Here is an 18067-nt window from a genome sequence, read left to right as displayed (position 1 = left end):
GGAGAGCTGTAGGTATGGCCTTAACTTCAGGCTGGAAATGTGTGTGTAGAATGACTCAAATATTTGGACTTTAGGGTTACAAATAAAATTTTTTTTATTAAATTCTTTTATTGGTACATTGTAGGTATACAACACAATTACATTTCTCATTGGGAATTGTACCTTTCTTTTTTTTTTTTTTTTTGGTACCAGGGATCGAACTTGGGTCCTTGCGCTTGCGAGGCAGGCGGCGGAACCACTGAGCTAAATCCCCAGCCCAGGAATTGTACCTTTACATAATGCATCTTGGTTCTTATTTTTTCCCCATTCCTAGCCCTCCCTTCACCCCCTCCACCCTTCCCTATTTACAAAGACGTTGTTTCCATTTTTTCCATTTCTCAGCATTTGTCCTTTCCCTTCTTTCCTTTCCCCTGCCCCTCCCACTACCCCTACCCCTTTGGACCTTTTCTTCCTATTTTACATTATCGATTATTCATTCTAATCATTGGTACATTTTAGGTATACAATGTAATGACATTCATCCTTGGAAATTTGCACCATTACATAGTCTCTCTTGGTTCTTACTTTTCACCCTTGCCCAGCCCTCCCTTCAAACCCCTCCATTCCTCCCTATTTACAAAGATTTTGTTCCTATTTTTCCATTTTCTCATATTAATCCCATTCCCTTTTATCCTTTCCCCTAGTCCTCCCACTTCCTTCCCCTTTGCCCCTTTTCTTCCTATTGCACATTACCTATTATACATTTAGTCCTTATTTACACTTTCAGTTTCTCACACCAGAGAAACTATTGATATTTACACATGTGTGTCCTATTTATTTCACTTAAGAGTATTGCCTCAATGTGCATCCACTTAGCTATAAATGTCTCTAATTTCTCACTTTTTATAGCTGAGTAGTACTTCATTTTATAAAAAAAACCACATTTTCTTTATCCAGTCTCCAGTTGATGGGCATTTGGGCTGTTTCCAAGTTTGAGCTCTCACAAACTGTGCTGCTATGAACATGGGTGCACATATATCACTGTGGTATGATTCTTTTAATTCTTTGGGGAAGATCCCCAGCAGTGGAATAGCAGGGTCAAATGAGACTTCCAGTCCTAGTTCTTTGAGGTATCTCCATACTGATTTCCACAGTGGTTGCACCAGTCTACACTCCCACCAGCAGTGGAGCCAGGGTTCCTCTTTCCTCACAGCCCCACCAGCATTTGTTATTGGTTGATTTCATGATAGCAGCCATTCTTTCTGGAGTGAAGTGGAATCTCAGCACTGTTTTCATTTGCATCTCTCAAATGACCAGTGATGTTGAACATTTTTTCATGTATTTATTTGCTGTTTCTACTTCTTTGTCTGAGAAATGTCTGTTCATTTCAGATGCCCATTTTCGGATTGGGTCTTTAAATTTGGGAGGTCTGATCTTTTTAAGTTCTTTATAGATTCGAGATAGTAGACCTTTGTCTGAGGAAGAGCAGGTGAAGATTTTTTTCCCACATTGTGGGTTGTCTCTTCACACTGCTGGTGGTTTCTCTTGCAGTGCAGAAGCCTTTTAATAAGAGATCCCACTTGTTGATCGTTTGTGCTAGTTCATGGGCATAAAATCTTTTCCTACACCGATGTCTTCAAGGGGTCTACCTAACCTCTGTTCCAGCTGGTTCAGAGTTTCTATTTTAATATTTAGATCTTTAATCCATTTTGATTTTAGTTTAGTGCATGGCGAGAGATAATAGCAGTGATTAGAATGAATAATCAATAATGCAAAATAGGAAGAAAAGGTCCAAAGGGGTAGGGTTAGTGGGAGGGGCAGGGGAAAGGAAAGAAGGGAAAGGACAAATGCTGAGAAATGGAAAAAATGGAAATAAAGTCTTTGTAAATAGGGAAGGGTGGAGGGGGTGAAGGGAGGGCTAGGAATGGGGAAAAAATAAGAACCAAGATGCATTATGTAAAGGTACAATTCCCAATGAGAAATATAATTGTGTTGTATACCTACAATGTACCAATAAAAGAATTTAACAAAAAAAATAAAAAATAAAAAAGCTACTCTAAAAAAAAAAAATTCATCAAATAAAATGGGATGAGTAGCCCCTGTGAAGTGACATGGTATCTTAGTTTGAGAAAAGTGGCCTTTGGTAAAGGAAGATGGGTCAGATTTGTATCTGCCTCGTTGGGAGGGAAGCTAACCAACTGGATATCAGAAATCATGATAGTAAAGGATTGAAAAAGCTGGTGGCAGTTGACAGGAAGAAATATACAATTAAGCTGTGCTGGGTGCAACGTCCCCGAGTGTTTATAGAATGGGGAGACCTGGATCAGAAGCAGCTCTTGTTAAGATTTAAGATGTCAGGTGACTGACTGACATTCTGAGGCATCTCCAGCAGCACTAATGGCACCCAGAATGAAGGAGATAATCGTCCTATTGTTTTCTGCCTAGTTGGGCTGCTCCAAGGGCTTGTTTTCAAACAAGCTCTGCTTTAGGAGGGAAACCAGGGAGGTAAATGGACTAGAAACTGTTCCCTACCAGGAATAGTTGAAAGGCTATTGAAAGGGGAACAAACATACATTCCCAGTTTCAGGGAGGAGAATTGGAACTTTTGGATAGACATCAAGTGAACATGCTTTTGTATTTCAGTAACGAGATTTTCTTGTACATAAACACGTAAATGAAATATATATTAATAATTATTACCATTTTTAGTGGCAACATAGCATTCCTTTGTATGAAGGTGCTCTTACTTAGTAAAGCCACCCCTTATTGGTAGTTACTGTAATTATTTCCAACTTCTTGGTATCATAAACACTACAGTGAGCATTTTTGTCACTATGTACTTGTTGAGTTAATTCCTTAAGACAAATTCCCAGAAGTGGAATAGCTGGGTCAGTGTTTGTTTGTGGCTTTGGATACTTATTGCCAAACTGCCTTATCAGTAATATGAACTGGACATGTTAAAAAATGTCAGCTTACCTGAAATCAGAGATGTTAATAGAAGGGATTTGGGGTTGTATGTTGGACATTGGCCTAAGATCCCTTTAAAAATATTGTAAAATTGCTGGGCATGGTGGTGCATACCTTTAGTCTCAGCACTTGGGAGGCTGAGGTAGAAGGATAAACTCAGGTTTGGGGCCAGCTGTAGCTACATAGTGAGCACAAGGCCAGCTTGCACTACAAAGTGAGACTCTGTCTCAAAACAAAACAAAGATATTGTGAATGTTTGAGGACGAGGTGATTATTTCATCTAGAGCTGTCATGTTTCAGTCTTACGTGTAAGTCATACTGTCATAGCAAACTAAATTAAGAGTCTATAATGAGGAAGATAATGTAGAAGATTTCTTCATTCTAAAATCTCTGTAGACCAGATTATTTAAAAACTCTTACAGAATTTCTTGGTCACAGGGTGCATGCTGCTGGCAGTGAGCAACAACAATGTGGTACCACGGGTTACCAACATAATTCTTTTCATGATTCTGGTCACACAATCATGTATGCTTGCATTTCAGTTGCAATCGTAGAACAGATTCTGTGACCAGAATCACAGAAAGAATTACCAAGGTACCACTGTACTTCATTCCACGGATCCCCCTTCCTGTTTCCTCCATGAAGGTCATCACCAAGTCCACTGAGGTATGCTTATATATCTTCTCTGTGTGGAAATTGGTGATCAGAAAGTTGGTGCCACATCCCTCCATTGATTTTCCTCAAAGGATAACAAAGAAAGTCTCTGTTAGTCTCATCATGAAGCATGTATGACTTTCTGGTCAATATTCACATACTTAAGCACATGTGATCACAGTTAAGACATGAATTGCTTCCCGTTCCTGAGAAGGCCTCAGTTCTTCATGGAAGACTACTGTCATGATTATCATTTCCATTGGATTTAATTTTTTTAAAACACTAGAAATCCACAAGTCAGAGAGAGGCATATGGCTGGCTGGAACTCAGTGCTGTTAGGTTGCACGTGTAAAAGAAATAGCAAAGGGTCATTCAGCAAATTAACTATTTTGTTACTTACAAAGGTGGACTTTTCCAAACTAAGTCAGTTGCATTTGTACATACTAGTAGAACTGAGTAACACCTGCCTCTGGGAAGATGGGAGCAGACAAACATCCATGAAGAGCTCAAAATGATGTTGTACATGTTTTATCCTCACAGCCCCTAACTCAACTCCGGTGAGATGGTGTAATGTCCTGAAGTCATCTGCACAGGATTCCAGCTGCATTGCTTGGCTAAGCTGCTGGGCCCCTGAGCCAGTCTCTTCACCTGTGAATGAGATATATAGAGTAGCACTTTATCATCTGTAAAACACTACACAAATATTGCTTACCACTATCAGGTAATGGCACTTTTGGCTTTAAACCTTTCCAGTGGATGAAGGAGCTAGCAAACTTCATCAAGGAAGAAGTTAGGTCTGATTTTGCCTCATAGTTGCAATTCAGTAAAGATTTGTTGTATGAGTTCAAGAAATATTTGTGAGCTGTAGCTTGAATTGGCATAAAACAATGAAAGATAAACAAACAGGGAAACATCCATTGATTCTCAAATCAATCTGATTGCTAGACAGTGCTATTTTCAGGTGATTTCTAATTATATATCAAGTGCTTCCTTTGGTTGGTTAAGACAAGATGGAATCAAGACTGTGTTCTGTAGTTCTGTTGTGTAAAATTGTTTAAATGGATAAAATTTTGTGTCAGACTTTATTTTTACTTACTGATACCTAGTAGAAAATAATTTTTGTTTCTTTGTTTTATATATCACTGTCACCAAAGTCTGTTGCTAGGAAGCTAATTCTGTCCTCTACATCTCCAATACAGCATCTTTGTCTGTATTTTTGTTCTTTATACATTGTGTTTGCTCTTAAACTGTCAATATTCTATTAACTAAGAACTCTGAAAAGCCATTGTGTGGCCGGAGTGATATTCTTTGTCAGTTCTATGTATTGTGCTTGAGGATAAACATTTCTTTTTATTTCTGATGGGACTTCTCTCATTGCCACTAATAAAATGATGCTACTGAAAAAAATAGGCCTATGAATAAACCTTGTAAGTACTTTGGATTTTGGAAACAAATATTCTTTCAGTTTAGGATCTCAAGATTTTGTGTCTGTATGTTCAAATAAAAGGTAGAATCAGTAGCTTCTTACCTTTGGGCTTTCAGTGAAAAGTATCAATGAAATTGAATCCAGAATTTGTATTTTTGTATGCTTTCCTAGATGTTCCATTAAAATAATCAGAACCTCAAATTGCTCTATGGTTCAGAAATGTTTAGAGACCACTGCCCAGCAAATTTATTTCAGTAATTTGTTTGCTCCATGGTGACTTTGTGACACGAAATACCTAGATGTCACAGGGCACACATAAACATATTTGTTGGAGCTCAATAAAAATCACAGGTGCTTCTTTTTCCTTATCTGTAACCCATGGCCAGTGATACCCTCAAGAACAGGGTCTTTGTCTTAAATCCCTTGGCAGCTAACCTATCTCATCACCTAGCTAGCATGCTGTCTAGGCAAAATAGAAGTCTTGAAACTTTACTGATTATACATCCTAATTCATCGAAACAATATGAGCACATATCCTCAATATAAGCATTTATTTATAAAGGATATACATGCATGTGTCTGTGTTGAGGATGTGCTTTGATTGTTTTATGCTGATAATATAAAACACATAGTTACTAAAATAGGAATGAGGAAAGGCTGATGACTGAGTTGGCTCCATATTAATATTAGCTACTGTAAAAGGCACACTGTAGACTGCTTTCCGTTCATTCCTCCTTTTGGCTGCCTCATAATCTGAGTTTGCACCCGGCTCTGGCTCTTTGTGTTTCCTCTTCTGCCTCCTAATACCTTTTAAGCAGACCACCAGCTGCTTATTCTCCGTGCTTCTTCACCCCAGCTCTTGGGAGTTGAGATCTGATTCATTCAGTTCACTTTATCATGTCAGGTCAGCTCAGGTGAATCTCTTGGATAAAAGTGTTATTTTGGCCATTCTTGGGAAGTCCCTTCTGCTGCACACAGCTGGCTGTGTTAAGTGGGATATAAGAGTTGCCTGGCACAAACATGGTTGTCCCGGCTGCAAAGTGAGTGTGACAGTGACAGACACCTTCATGGACAAGGAGCTTGGTGAAAGGCTGAATGGGCATCAGCCTCACCATGACAGAAAGGTCTGTGGATAGAGAAGAGGACAGAGTCTGACTTCCTCTGGTTTTTCATTGTATATCCATACTTAGAATCCTTACATCTGTGTGGTTAGGCAGACTTTATAATTTAAGTAAATCAGAGAAGTGATGACCATTTATTCTCTTAAAGATCCTTGCTACCCATTCACCTACCCTGTCTAGTTACTACTGGGGAGAAAACACAGCTTCATCTTTAAGACTTAACCACTAGTTCTTGGATTGGGGAGGTCCATCATGAAGAACATTTTTAGGTTTGCTCCATTTCAGCCTGGTGTGCAGAGAAGAGTTTAAAGATTTCTTCCTCAGGGCACACTTTGGTTTGTCTGAATCGCTTCCACATAGACTGAGCTGGCAAAACTTGCAGCATTCCCTGGTTTGAAAGTGCCATGTGAATGACGCACATATTTGGGAATGGAAAACCTATTTATGCACCCATGTGGATGTTTTCTTCTGAAAAGCAGCACTTATTTCAGTCCCTTCATGGAGCTTTGGTGCAGTGTTGGACAATTTTCCATAAGTTTATTGAATACCTGGAGAGGTAGCTGAGTGTCTTGTTAGATTTTTCCCATTTCAGTATGTTCTAAAGTATAGAAAGTTGCAGCCTCTCATAACTCTAAATGGTACAAAGGTATTGAATTTAGAGTTAATTTTTTAAAACGGACTCAGAAGCATCCAACATGAACAGTTTAATCTGGCATTGGGGGAGCACTAGCCAGCCAGAGTTTAGCACTTTGCACTCTTTTTATTTTTTATTTTTGTGCTTCTGTCAACTATGATTACCTAACAGAGGGGGAAGAAAAAAACCTCATAGTTAAGTAATTTGACTAAGTCACAGACTGGTCAGGTGTGAGGTAGAAATTGATCTTGTGTCAGATTAGCTTACATTTCTCTTAACCAAGCATTTTAAGGTGCATTTTATTTACTTTCACCACGTGTGAAAGGTTTAAAAATCACTCCCTTGGAGACTATCTTTAGACCAAGAGCAAAAAATTCAAATGTTGATATATTTCCTTCCAATCAGTAATGTATTTTTGTTTAACTTCATATGTGTTTTCAACTTAACTTTATAAACTATTTCCTCATCTTAAAATCTTCATAAATGTTTAATGTTTGTATAGTAATTTAACAGTTTCTGAAATTTTTCTGTAGTGACTGTATTTGTGCCCAAGTATATGGATTGATTTGTTAAAAAAAAAAATTCCTTACTGTGTATTAGTAGGTATAAAATTATAAGGTCATAAGTAACATTAAAAATATTATAACTACCTGAAAAACTCTGAAAAACTGAATACATTTGGCAGATTGATTTCTTTTTTTTTATTTTGGAACCAGAGATCGAACTCAGGTCCTTGCGCTTGTGCAGCAGTTGGCGAAACCACTCAGCTAAATCCCCGGCCATGCGGATTGATTTCTTTAAAAAATGGAGCTCATCTCTCCCAGACAGCACTGAGTGTGTGTGCCTGTCTGCCTGCAGACCTTTCCTCAGGGCAGGACGGGTGGTATCTGTGCTGCTTTCCTCAGCTGCAGGGTTGCTGGGACAACTCCTGAGGCTTTGGGAGGCAGTTAGCGCGAAGGTGTCCTCTCAGTGTATCTGATACCCTGTTGTTTCCACCTCTCTGCCCTAGAACCTACTGGCTGCCCTGTCTCCTCAGCATTGTGTCAACTTTGTCTCACAAAGCATAGCTTCCTGTCTGTCTGTATTTGTCATTTTCTTCCTGATGTCTCCTCAGCATGTTACAGTACTTTTGTTATTTCTCAGATATTCACTGTTCTCTTGTGTAGTCTTACAAGAGATTTACCTCTTTGATTTCATTTTTAAAGAAGCTCTTGGACTTAGCATTTTTAATTTTTGTTTGTTTGTTTGTTTTTTTGGTACCGGGGATCGAACTCGGGTCCTTGTGCTTGCGCACCAGGCGGCAAAACCACTGAGCTAAATCCCCGGCCCTTGTCATTTTTAATTTTTTATGTTTTGAGACAGGGTCTCGCTGTGTATTTCAACCTGGACTTAAACTCATTGTGTAGCCCAGGCTGGCCTGAAACTCATGGCCTCTCCAGTACTGGGATTACAGGTGTGTGCTACCACACCTGGCTCATTTTATTAATGCATTCATTGTTACTGATATATTTTGTTGTCTTTTTTCAGACAAATTGGGTTGAGTCTTTTTTTGTCATTTGTATGCGTAGTTCATGTATTTTAATTACTTAAGGCGTGTGTTTACTTCACTCAATAAAGTTCAGTCTGTGGGGTTTCTGTTTTCATTCTGCTCTTTCTCTACCTCAACTCTGTTTGTTTGTTTGTTTGTTTGTTTGTTTGTTTTGGTACCCAGGATCGAACTTGGGACCTTGCGCTTGATCCCTGGCCCTCAATTCTTTTTGTTATTTCAAAGTAGTCTGATAATAGGATTTGTATTTCTTTAAAACTAATTATTTAGGAGATTTTTTTTTTTCTTCATGTGTTGGCTGTTCATTATACATGCCTGTTTTTCTTTTCTGTGACAGTTTTAATGTGTATTTGGAGTATGGCCTAACATTGCTACTTTGTAAAATTTATTGAATTCTTTTGTCTACTATGCTTTACATGTGTGAGGTGTACACTTGAGAAAAGTTATCTTTGTACAGTTAACTTAGATATATTCAAATCAGCAGATGTACTGTATTTTCATTATAATGAAAATCTGACATCCTCAGCATGCCCTGAATATGAAGCTTTGACCTCCTTTTCAAGCACAGCAGTGTGGAGATAAAAGTCTCACCTCATGGCTGCACTGTCAGTCAGTGGGCCCAGCTGGATGCACAGCCTGCCTGTAATAGAAAAAAAATGACAATACGGAACCCTCCCTAGACGCCTACTCTGTGATCCAGACCCTGTCTCTGAGGTGCTTCTGTCAGAATGTTAATCTGTTAGAGAATCTTTCATCATGGTTCAAGGCAGAAACAATTTTCTTAATTCCGTTGATAAGGTCTGGATACATCCTGTTTAATACTGCTTATTATGAAGAGTGAGCATTAGAGGTTTCATTTTCCTTTTTAAAACTGCCTGCCTTCAGTAACATACAATAATTGTATATACCAAGCATGTGAAAATTTGTCCTTTTTCTAAGTTTTTAAGGTAGGTGTATATACACTAATTAGATAGTGACCAAGTTAAGTTGCTTTTCATGTGAATAGTCATTTAAGACCTCTTGGTTTTGTTCTTTGCAAGACTACATAAACATGTTTAATGTCTGCATAATAACTTAATGATAATTTAAGTTTCTGTCTTTTGCTGTTATAATAGAGGAAGATGAATATATTTGTGCCTAAATTTATGTGGGCATATTTTGTGAATGTTATTTCCTTAGTATATATTATTAGAGGGGGGGAGTTGAAAGTTAGATCTTTTAAAGAAAAAACTAACCACTCTAAAAGCCCTCAGTGCATTTTGCCAAATTGCCATCTTTTAAAACAAGACCAGTTTGGGGCCGGGGTTTTAGCTCAGTGATTCTGCTGCCTGCCTCACAAGCGCAAGGTCCTGAGTTCGATCCCCAGTACCAAAAAAAAAAAAGACCAGTTTGTTCATATATGGGTGTACCCATTTCCCTGTAGACCCAGGAATGAAAGAAAGAGTTCTGGCCTCACCCAGGCCCAGCTCCACTGTGAGTGCTTTGTGTTACAAGGTGGTGTCCTGTGTCTTCCCTGCAAGCACAAGCATTGTTTCCAAGGCAAACAGTGCTACTTGATACCCTTGGGTCTATTTCAAAGAAGCCTTCTGCAGAGAGATTGTTGACAATTGCTAGAGGTTGTGATAGTACAGAAGTTACATAGTGTTCCTTTGGCAACACATGCTAATTGACTGTTCCAGTGTTGGAGCCCTTCTAAAGTGAAATTCTGAACACCTACACTGGAAAAATGTAGCAATAAAATAAATGACCTCAGGAATATATTGCTTGTTAAGATTTAGCAAGGGAGATCACATGTTGTTCAACAAGGTAGATTACTTTTTTCTTTTTACTAGGTGAGGAAATAGACATGCTTCTCTTAAATTTAAAAACATTTTTTAAGTAAACACATTGGGATGGGGATGTATCCCCATAGTACAGTGCTTGGCTAGCATTCATGAGGCTCAAGTTCAATTATCTGCCTTGAAAGAACTTGAACACATTTTAAAAACAAGAATGATGACCGAGGTATGCTCCCTGGTCTTTAGGCATGTATAATCTAATAAATTTACACTTCTAGACTTACCCAATTCAGCTCTTTTGAAAGAGTGCCAAAAATGCAGTTGGAGTGTAAAATCTAAGCTGAAAAACTTAAACACAAGGAGTGGGATGTGTTCCTTAATTTATCAGAAAAATTAATGGCAACTCATTTTGTAAGGCAGTAGATAGATTATTTAGAGAAAAGTACAGTACAGGCTTTTAGAAAAATGCCTGTATTTGGTATGGACTCAGATTTTTGTTCTTTAGCTCCATTCTCATAAATCAAGTGCTAAGTTCACCAAGCAGTGGTCCCTCCCAGGTCACCTGTGAGTCGGGGTTCAGAACCCTGCAGTTGGGTGCCTTTGCCATCCCGCATAGCAGTGGCCAAGCATAAATGCCTGTTCTCCTTTTTTCAGGTATTTCAGTTTAAAACAAGTTGAAACTGGATAGTCAGTGTTTCCCCTCCATTAATATTATCTCTAGGTTGTATTTGTAATAAATAATAATTAGAATATGCTTTTTTAGGGGACATCTGTTTTCATCAGAAATTTTAATAGTGCACTCTTTGTATCAGTGCATGTTTTATCTGATAAGGTGACAAAGGGTATTTTTGGCAGAATGATATTGCCACCTCTCTTTATATCAGAAGATTTCAGAAATATAATTTCCTCTAGGGCTAGAATAAAGTAAGATCTGATCAAGTGGTAGACATCAGCTGAGCATGGTGGCACATAATCTGTAATCCTAGCACTCTGGGAGGCTGAGGCAGGAGGATCACAAATTTCAAGCCCAGCCTGGGCAACTTAGTGACTTAGTGAGACCTTATCAGAAAAATTTAATAATGGGGCGGGGGGAAGAGGCTGGACATGTAGTTCAATTTAAAGGCCCTGGGATCAATCCCTAGCTCTGAAAAAAAAAAAAGTGGTAGGGGGCCTGGGGATCAGTGGTTCCACCACCTGCCTCGAAAGCACAAGGTCCCGAGTTTGATCCCTGGTACCAAAAAAAAAAAGTGGTAGTAGGTATCTATAGGACTTAACTTTTCATGCTTTCCAGTCTCTGTAGACATCAGAGTGTCACAATGCAGTAATGTTTAGGTTTAGAAGGAAGTTTGTTACCTTTTCTTCTCGCATGCTTTGAGAATAATGTTTGAGCTGATGTAGAGTTTACTGGCAGAGGTGTAAGAGTCTGTCAGGGTTTCCAGCGCTAGTACACGATGGCTGAAATTAGTCAAGCGTTTCATGAGTTAATGACATCACAAAGGTCAATCTTTATAGTGAGAGAGTAAAAGATAATCTGTACATATGGCAGGCCTAGAATAATAGTTGCTGCTTTACCAGTCTCCAAATTTAAAACATAAAAATAGGACTTTTTCCCCATTTAAGCCAGAACTAACAAAAGCCAGTATCGGTGAGAGAAGTTCGTGAGTGGGGCATGGATTAAGAAAGTCATAAGTATTGTTTTCATTCTAAAGAAAATGTTAAAAGGGTTGACAGTCCTCTAACTCAGCACTGTCCCTCACCCCACTGATTGCTGTTTGCTTTGCAAACCGTGAGTAAGAAGAGAGATGGAGAAATTATTGTGGTGAGAGTGGCTGATGGTGAAAAGTCAGTCTTCCTACACTACAAGATGCATGCATGCTTTGAAAAGGCTCACTTTTGGATTGGGTTGGCTTTAGATGAACAATGCACTACTTGTTTTTGTGATTGCAGTTAACTTTAATTAGTGGCTCAGAGCAGAAAGCTAGGAGCTGCTTGGAGGAGCCTGGCAGGGGATTCATGGGCAATGCCATCTACTGTGGCTTGGTCCTTCTAGGATGTGTGCCAGGGTAGCCTGGCTTTGTCTCAGTGGAAGCATCTTGTCTTGTAGCAGTCCCTGATACATCCCTAGCATCACGTGGCCTTTGTTCTCTGGCTGGAAAGGCTTGAGAGGCCCCCTCAGACCCACTTCTCTTTTAGGACAGGCCACTAAAACATTCCATAAGCTTAAGGATCCTGAGGTTGGTGAGTGGGCAGGGCACCAGCTGCGTTTGCCAAATGTGAGTTTGAGCCCTGATAACTAATGAGATTCAAGAGATCATTTCCTGGGCATACTTTGTGGCTGACCCAGTTGACTGGCGTGCTCTGGAGAAAAGGGCCCTGCTTCTCACTTTTTCCTCCCTGAAGTATGGCATTTGTATGGTTGTTAATAGCAGCACTGCCCTTTTCTCAACAGGGAAGAGGCTTTGGATTTGTAATGCTTTATTAAAAATTCTCAAGTGTATACATGTTCAAAATTGAAACCTATGTTGGCTTTGTCTTTATACACACAGTGGAACTTGACTGAAGTAATTTTTTCATGAGAGAAAATAAAATTTCTCAGATTATTTTGAATTTTGAGAGCGCTTATATTTGTAAGGGTTTATCTTAAAAGCTCTTGGGTTTCTCCTATTTTGGTTAGTTGATGAGGGGACCTAGGGCACTAGTCTTAAATGTTACGAATTATTTCAGTTAAAGCAGTGAACAGTATTCTAAAAGGCAGCAGTTGATACTAAAAACATCTTATAAACTACATAGTAATAATGGGCAGTGAGATTTACAGTATTAATGGAGATAAGTGTTCATCATGTACATATGGAAATGTAAGGATAGAGAAAGTAAAGTACATGCCTTGTGGTCACTCGTAACAGTTGGTGACAAAAACCACATCCTTAGTACTTTTAAGAGATCAGTTTGGTGTAATAAATTAATTACAGAGAGCATGTTCTAGCCAATAGTAAGGAAACAATGGCTTTAGACATAAGTTTACTGAGTGGTTCCCAAGTGTGGTATGTATTAATAGCCTAGTTTAGTGTTTAATTTCTGATTAATCCTAAAAGAGGATTTTTTTAAAAACAAGAGCCCTCCATACTAAATTTTAAAACGTAATCATCTCTCTCTCTTTTTTTTTTTTTTGGAACCAGAGATCGAACTCGGGTCCTTGCGCTTGCCGGGCAGGCGATGAAACCACTGAGCTAAATCCCTGGCCGAATTATCTCTACTGTAACTTCATCTTCCCTGGGACATCATCACAGTTTAGGAATATATTTTGCCATAAATATTTTAAAATCCACAAAAGTGGATTTATACATTATTGTGACATCAGTGCAAGTTCTTAAGGAAAAATCAGTTATGACTATAGAAAACAAAACAGCCACTTCCAAGCTACACTATCCTTTTCCATTTCAAGAAATTGTCCTTAAATGTTTATGGGAGAAATTATTACAGCCCTACCAGTTGTTTCAGAAAACTGATACTAGTCTAGACAACCATTTTCTCCCCCCATGTATAATGTTTAACTTTTTTTTTTGTACTGGGGATCGAACTCGGGTCCTTGTGCTGGCAAGGCAGGCAGAAGAACCACTGAGCTAAATCCCTGGCCCCTTAACTTTTATTTTTAATGTAGGCCCAATTGAATATAAAAATTCCATCTCTAAGATGACAAACCCATAGGGGCAGAGAGCAGAGCATCCTCATAACTCTAGGAGTTTTAATGTTTTATCTTGATTTAGTAAAATGTCTGCCGTAGAAAACAGGAGGATTGACTCTGTGCAGGTTTGAACGTAAAGACATTAAAAAATGTAAGCTGAAGAGTGTTCAACATGCATGCCACAAAAACTGGGATTCGATGAAGCACGCTTAGTCTGGAGGGGTGAGATGCCCAGGCACTGGGCAGTTGTTCCCAGTTGCTGCACCATGCACTACCACCCCCATCCCACCAAGTATCCATTTCCCCCTGCTTCAGGGCTTCAGGTTATTAGCTTGATTGTCTTCAACTGCGAACCTGAGGAACAAAACAAGCTTAGGGAAGATTTTATCAGAATACTGAAATACTTCCAAGAACCCTGGACACTTAAGAGTAAGTCTGGAAATCACGACTAGAAAAGCACAAGGGAGTTGAAAACTCTGTATTGTCCCTACTTCTCTCAGTTCCATCCTCACCTTCTGCAGACCACCTCTGTCTGTTGTGATGCCCAGAGGTACATGTTGCAGGTTCTCCTGCACCTGCAGTCTGCCTAGCAGATCCCAAGCCCCGATTTCAAAGCTCTAGGGGAGAATCATACTCAACTTGGGTCTGAGGTCCTTGCTTGTTCTGGTGATCCCTGTTTGGGTAGGGTAAGTATTTGTTGGGAGGTGGTATGGGGGTGAGGGAGCACTGCCTTTGACCCCATGACCCAGTAAGAAGATCCCAAGGAGAGGAACAGCTTGCAGAAGGGACAAAAACATTTACCGTACACATACCATTAGCATATTGCTGGGCGTTTGTTCACTAACCCCACACTATGGGGAGTAATCTGCCTTGGCTCCAAGGTGATAGACCTGAAAAACCTCAAGCCAGACAGTGAGTGAGTTGGGAGTCATGGATTTTGGTTAATTCCGTGGTGACTCCACCCACTGAGGTCTCCTGGCTGTCGGCACCCGATGGCTCCAGGGATGTCTGTCTTTGTCAGAGCAGACTCTTCACATAGCAGTGATGATACCTGAGACTGGGTTTTCTTGGTGAAATGCGCACACTGTGCGAAAGCCTTCACCCGAGTCTCTGGTTTGAAAGCCTCCTTTATTCTGAATACCATTCTACCCACTGATGGAAGCCAGTGCCTTTGATCTAAGAAAAACATGGGTTATGAAATATTAACCCTGTTTCTCTCATTCATTTGCTTACTTAAGTTGGTGATTTAAGTTAGGAATGAATCTTGGTCCACAAACCTGGAATCTGAGGAATATTGCAGATTTCTAAATGATTTAACTTTGGGGTTTTTTGTTTTTGTTTTTTTTTGGTACTGGGGATCCAACTGGGGACCTTGCGCTTGCAAGGCAAGCGGTGGAACCACAGAGTTAATTCCCCGGCCCTTAACTTTGACTTTGAGCTTTTCTAAAGTAGCAGAAAGGTTCACCTTAGTTGTTCTTCAGCACATTCCCGTGCCACCCTCTCGGGGTTGTGCCAAGGTTCCAGGCCTTATGATGTGTGCTGATGTCAGGAAGCCACTCTGGGTCTCTGTTCACACTGGTTCTTGCCACCCCTGGGGCATGGTGAGGCTGGAGAGTGCCAATGCCCTGTCACATGTGGAGCCTGGGCTCAGCATCTAGCCATTCTCTTGGGGCTCCTGCACATTTAAGGGTAACCATCACACATCCAAGAATCAGCAGGTGTCCAAGAATCTCCTAGTCTCGGGATATTGCTTTCTTCTCCAACTCTTTTCTCCTTAAGGAAGGCCTACCACAACTTACCTGAAGCAGGAAAGCAGAGGCCACTCCCACATGCATGTGGAAAGTTGAGATAGCTGGGCAGACTATTAGAAAGCCCCCTGGGACTGGGGGTTTAGCTCAGTGGTTCCGCTGCCTGCCTCACAAGGTCCTGAGTTTGATTCCCAGTACCAAAAAAAAAAAAAAAGCAAGCCACCTGCCCAGAGTCAGTGCCTATCCCAGTGCTGGCGGGAGCCTGGCTTGTGGTGGGCACTGCTTCCATGGTCACCTAGCTGTCATCTCCCATGGCAGCTGCCCACTGAGACATCAGCAGCATCGCCTCATACTTAGTCATCTGCAGGGGGTTTGCACCTGCTCTAGACTGGCAGGGGATTTGAGGCATTTTATTGGCTTTCCAAAACCAATTTCAAAACTTGTTTATTCCTCAAGTGAAGCCTTCAGATTCCTAAACATTATGTATAAATCTTCAATGAATTAGTAAAAATATATATTTATTTCTGGCAATGATTAATTTAGTTCTGTTAATATTCTTTCATAGAAACTCAACCTCCCAGGCTCACACACACTGGCACTTCTACCCCCTGAATCTGCAGTGGCAGGACTACTGTGAGTTACCGCTCCCAACAAGTTGCAGCTGTCTGCCTTTTGCCATTATTTCAGATGCTGCCTTGCTGCAGCACCATCAATACATTAAAAAAAATAAAAACCTTTTGGGGGAAGGTAATGAGGGTTGCTTGAAGGAAACTCAGATAAGAGATGACAAAGCCTATATGCATTGATCAAAATACACTGGGGAACCAGCATATTTCAGAGGTTCTGTGAATACTTTGGGTAGAATTTCAGTACAGGCTATACATGAAATATTTATAGAGCACAGCGTTTTGCCTCTGACAAAAGCATGGGTTCAGGTGTGTGTTGTTACTAAGGTGCTGACGTATACACAGCTGAAGCACCTTCAAGGTTATTTGGAAGAAAGGCATTGGGTTGAGTTTGTAGTGTTTGATAAAGTAGCCTTGGTTGCTAGCCAAAAATATTTACCGTGTTATCAGAATGCTTGATAATAAATACACATCACGGAAGAAGGAAAAGAGAATTTACTCAAAAACAAAAACTTAAAAGAGTGTATGGTGCAGAAGGTGGAGAAATTGGAGTAGTCTGGAATAATGTCTAAGAAAAAGACTCAGCTGGGAATAAAGCCTTTTAAGGTCAATATAGAGCTTATTTGTAAAAATAAAAATCTAATTATCACTTTATTATCTATGGATGCCTGTTACAGTTTATCTGTAAAAGAGGAATGATAGGGCCTGGGATTTATCTTAGCGGGACTGCACCTGCCTTGCAAGTGCTAGGTCCAGAGTTCGATCCCTGGTACCAAAAAAAAAAAAAAAAAAAAAAGGAATGATAATACCTGCCTAATAGGCTATCACAAGGACTAAAACAATAAGGTGCCTTATTACTTACTGTGTAGCAGTGATGTGTGTGTGTAATTGTCTACTCATGACTTCCCTGCATTTTCTGCAGTCTTCAAAATGAGCCAATGAATTGTGATGTTTCCATTTTGGTAATAAAAATAAGCTGAGAAAATTGTTTGCAGTACATATGATGAAGTTAACGTACCATACTGCTGTCCTTATATAAGAAATTCATATGATAAGGATCATTCATATGATAAGGATCCTTTCTGGAACTAATAGGCTCATCTTAGTTTTGTTCCTTGTAGCCCAAAGTTCCCAGCTAATGTACAGTTTTTCCCCCATTATCAGGGTACCAAGCTAATTATGTTGTAGTGAGGTATTACAAATCAGTAAGATTTATACTCGAGTAGAAAAATAAACAAAGGGCTTGAATAACAAGTATTTAAAAAGTAAAAGGTGCTCAACCTCAAACATGTTAATTTAAATAAATTTTTGTAGAATACATTAAAAAAGTAATACTGCCCAGTGTTAGGGTGTGGAAGAGTGGATATTGTCTTTTTCTTGTTGGTCATACACTCTGCAAAGCGAATGAACTATCAAAACCCCCTATTTCCTATACTTTTAACCACTTGTAACTTTATCCAGGTAAATACTTAATAACAGATGGAAGGATATCCATCTCAACATTATTTGTATCATTGAAAATTTGGAAGTGATTTCAGTGGTTTGAAGGGATTTATTAAATGAATTACAATGTCATTAAAAATCCCATTTGACCCAGCTGTTCCCCTGTTGGGTATCTTTTGAAAAGAGTTAAAAACATTGTACCACAGCAATATATGCACTCCCATGTTTATAGAGGCACAGTTGGTAATAGCTAAAGCTTGGAAACAGCCCAAGTGCCCATCAGCTGGTGACTGGATAAAGAAGGTGTGGATTTTTTTATAAAATGGAGTATTACTTAGTCATAAAGAACAAGAAACTAAAGATGTTTATAGCTAAATGGATGGACCTTGAGACCATACTCTTAAGTGAAATAAATAGGACACACATGTGTAAATACCAAATTGTTTCTCTGGTGTGAGAAACA

At 39.6% G+C, this 18067-nt stretch overlaps 1 protein-coding gene across 4 annotated transcripts in view; it reads left to right on the top strand.

Annotated features, from left to right (window-relative positions):
* Kank1 (KN motif and ankyrin repeat domains 1) overlaps positions 1-18067 on the top strand; it is a 201174-nt gene that overhangs the window by 43163 nt on the left and 139944 nt on the right. The window contains exon 1 of one of the 4 annotated variants that reach the window (XM_021252748.2): positions 3436-3612. The exons of the other annotated variants lie outside the window; for them this stretch is intronic. The gene's annotated coding sequence lies outside the window, so the exon portion shown is untranslated. Of the gene's footprint in view, positions 1-3435; positions 3613-18067 lie in introns of those variants that run through there. 4 annotated transcript variants of the gene reach the window in all.

This window comes from Heterocephalus glaber, unplaced genomic scaffold, assembly GCF_053883595.1.
Source record: "Heterocephalus glaber isolate CG9 unplaced genomic scaffold, H.glaber_assembly_v1.0 deba00001481, whole genome shotgun sequence".
Classification (NCBI taxonomy): Eukaryota; Metazoa; Chordata; class Mammalia; order Rodentia; family Bathyergidae; genus Heterocephalus; species Heterocephalus glaber.
This window is presented reverse-complemented; position numbering and strand designations above follow the sequence as displayed.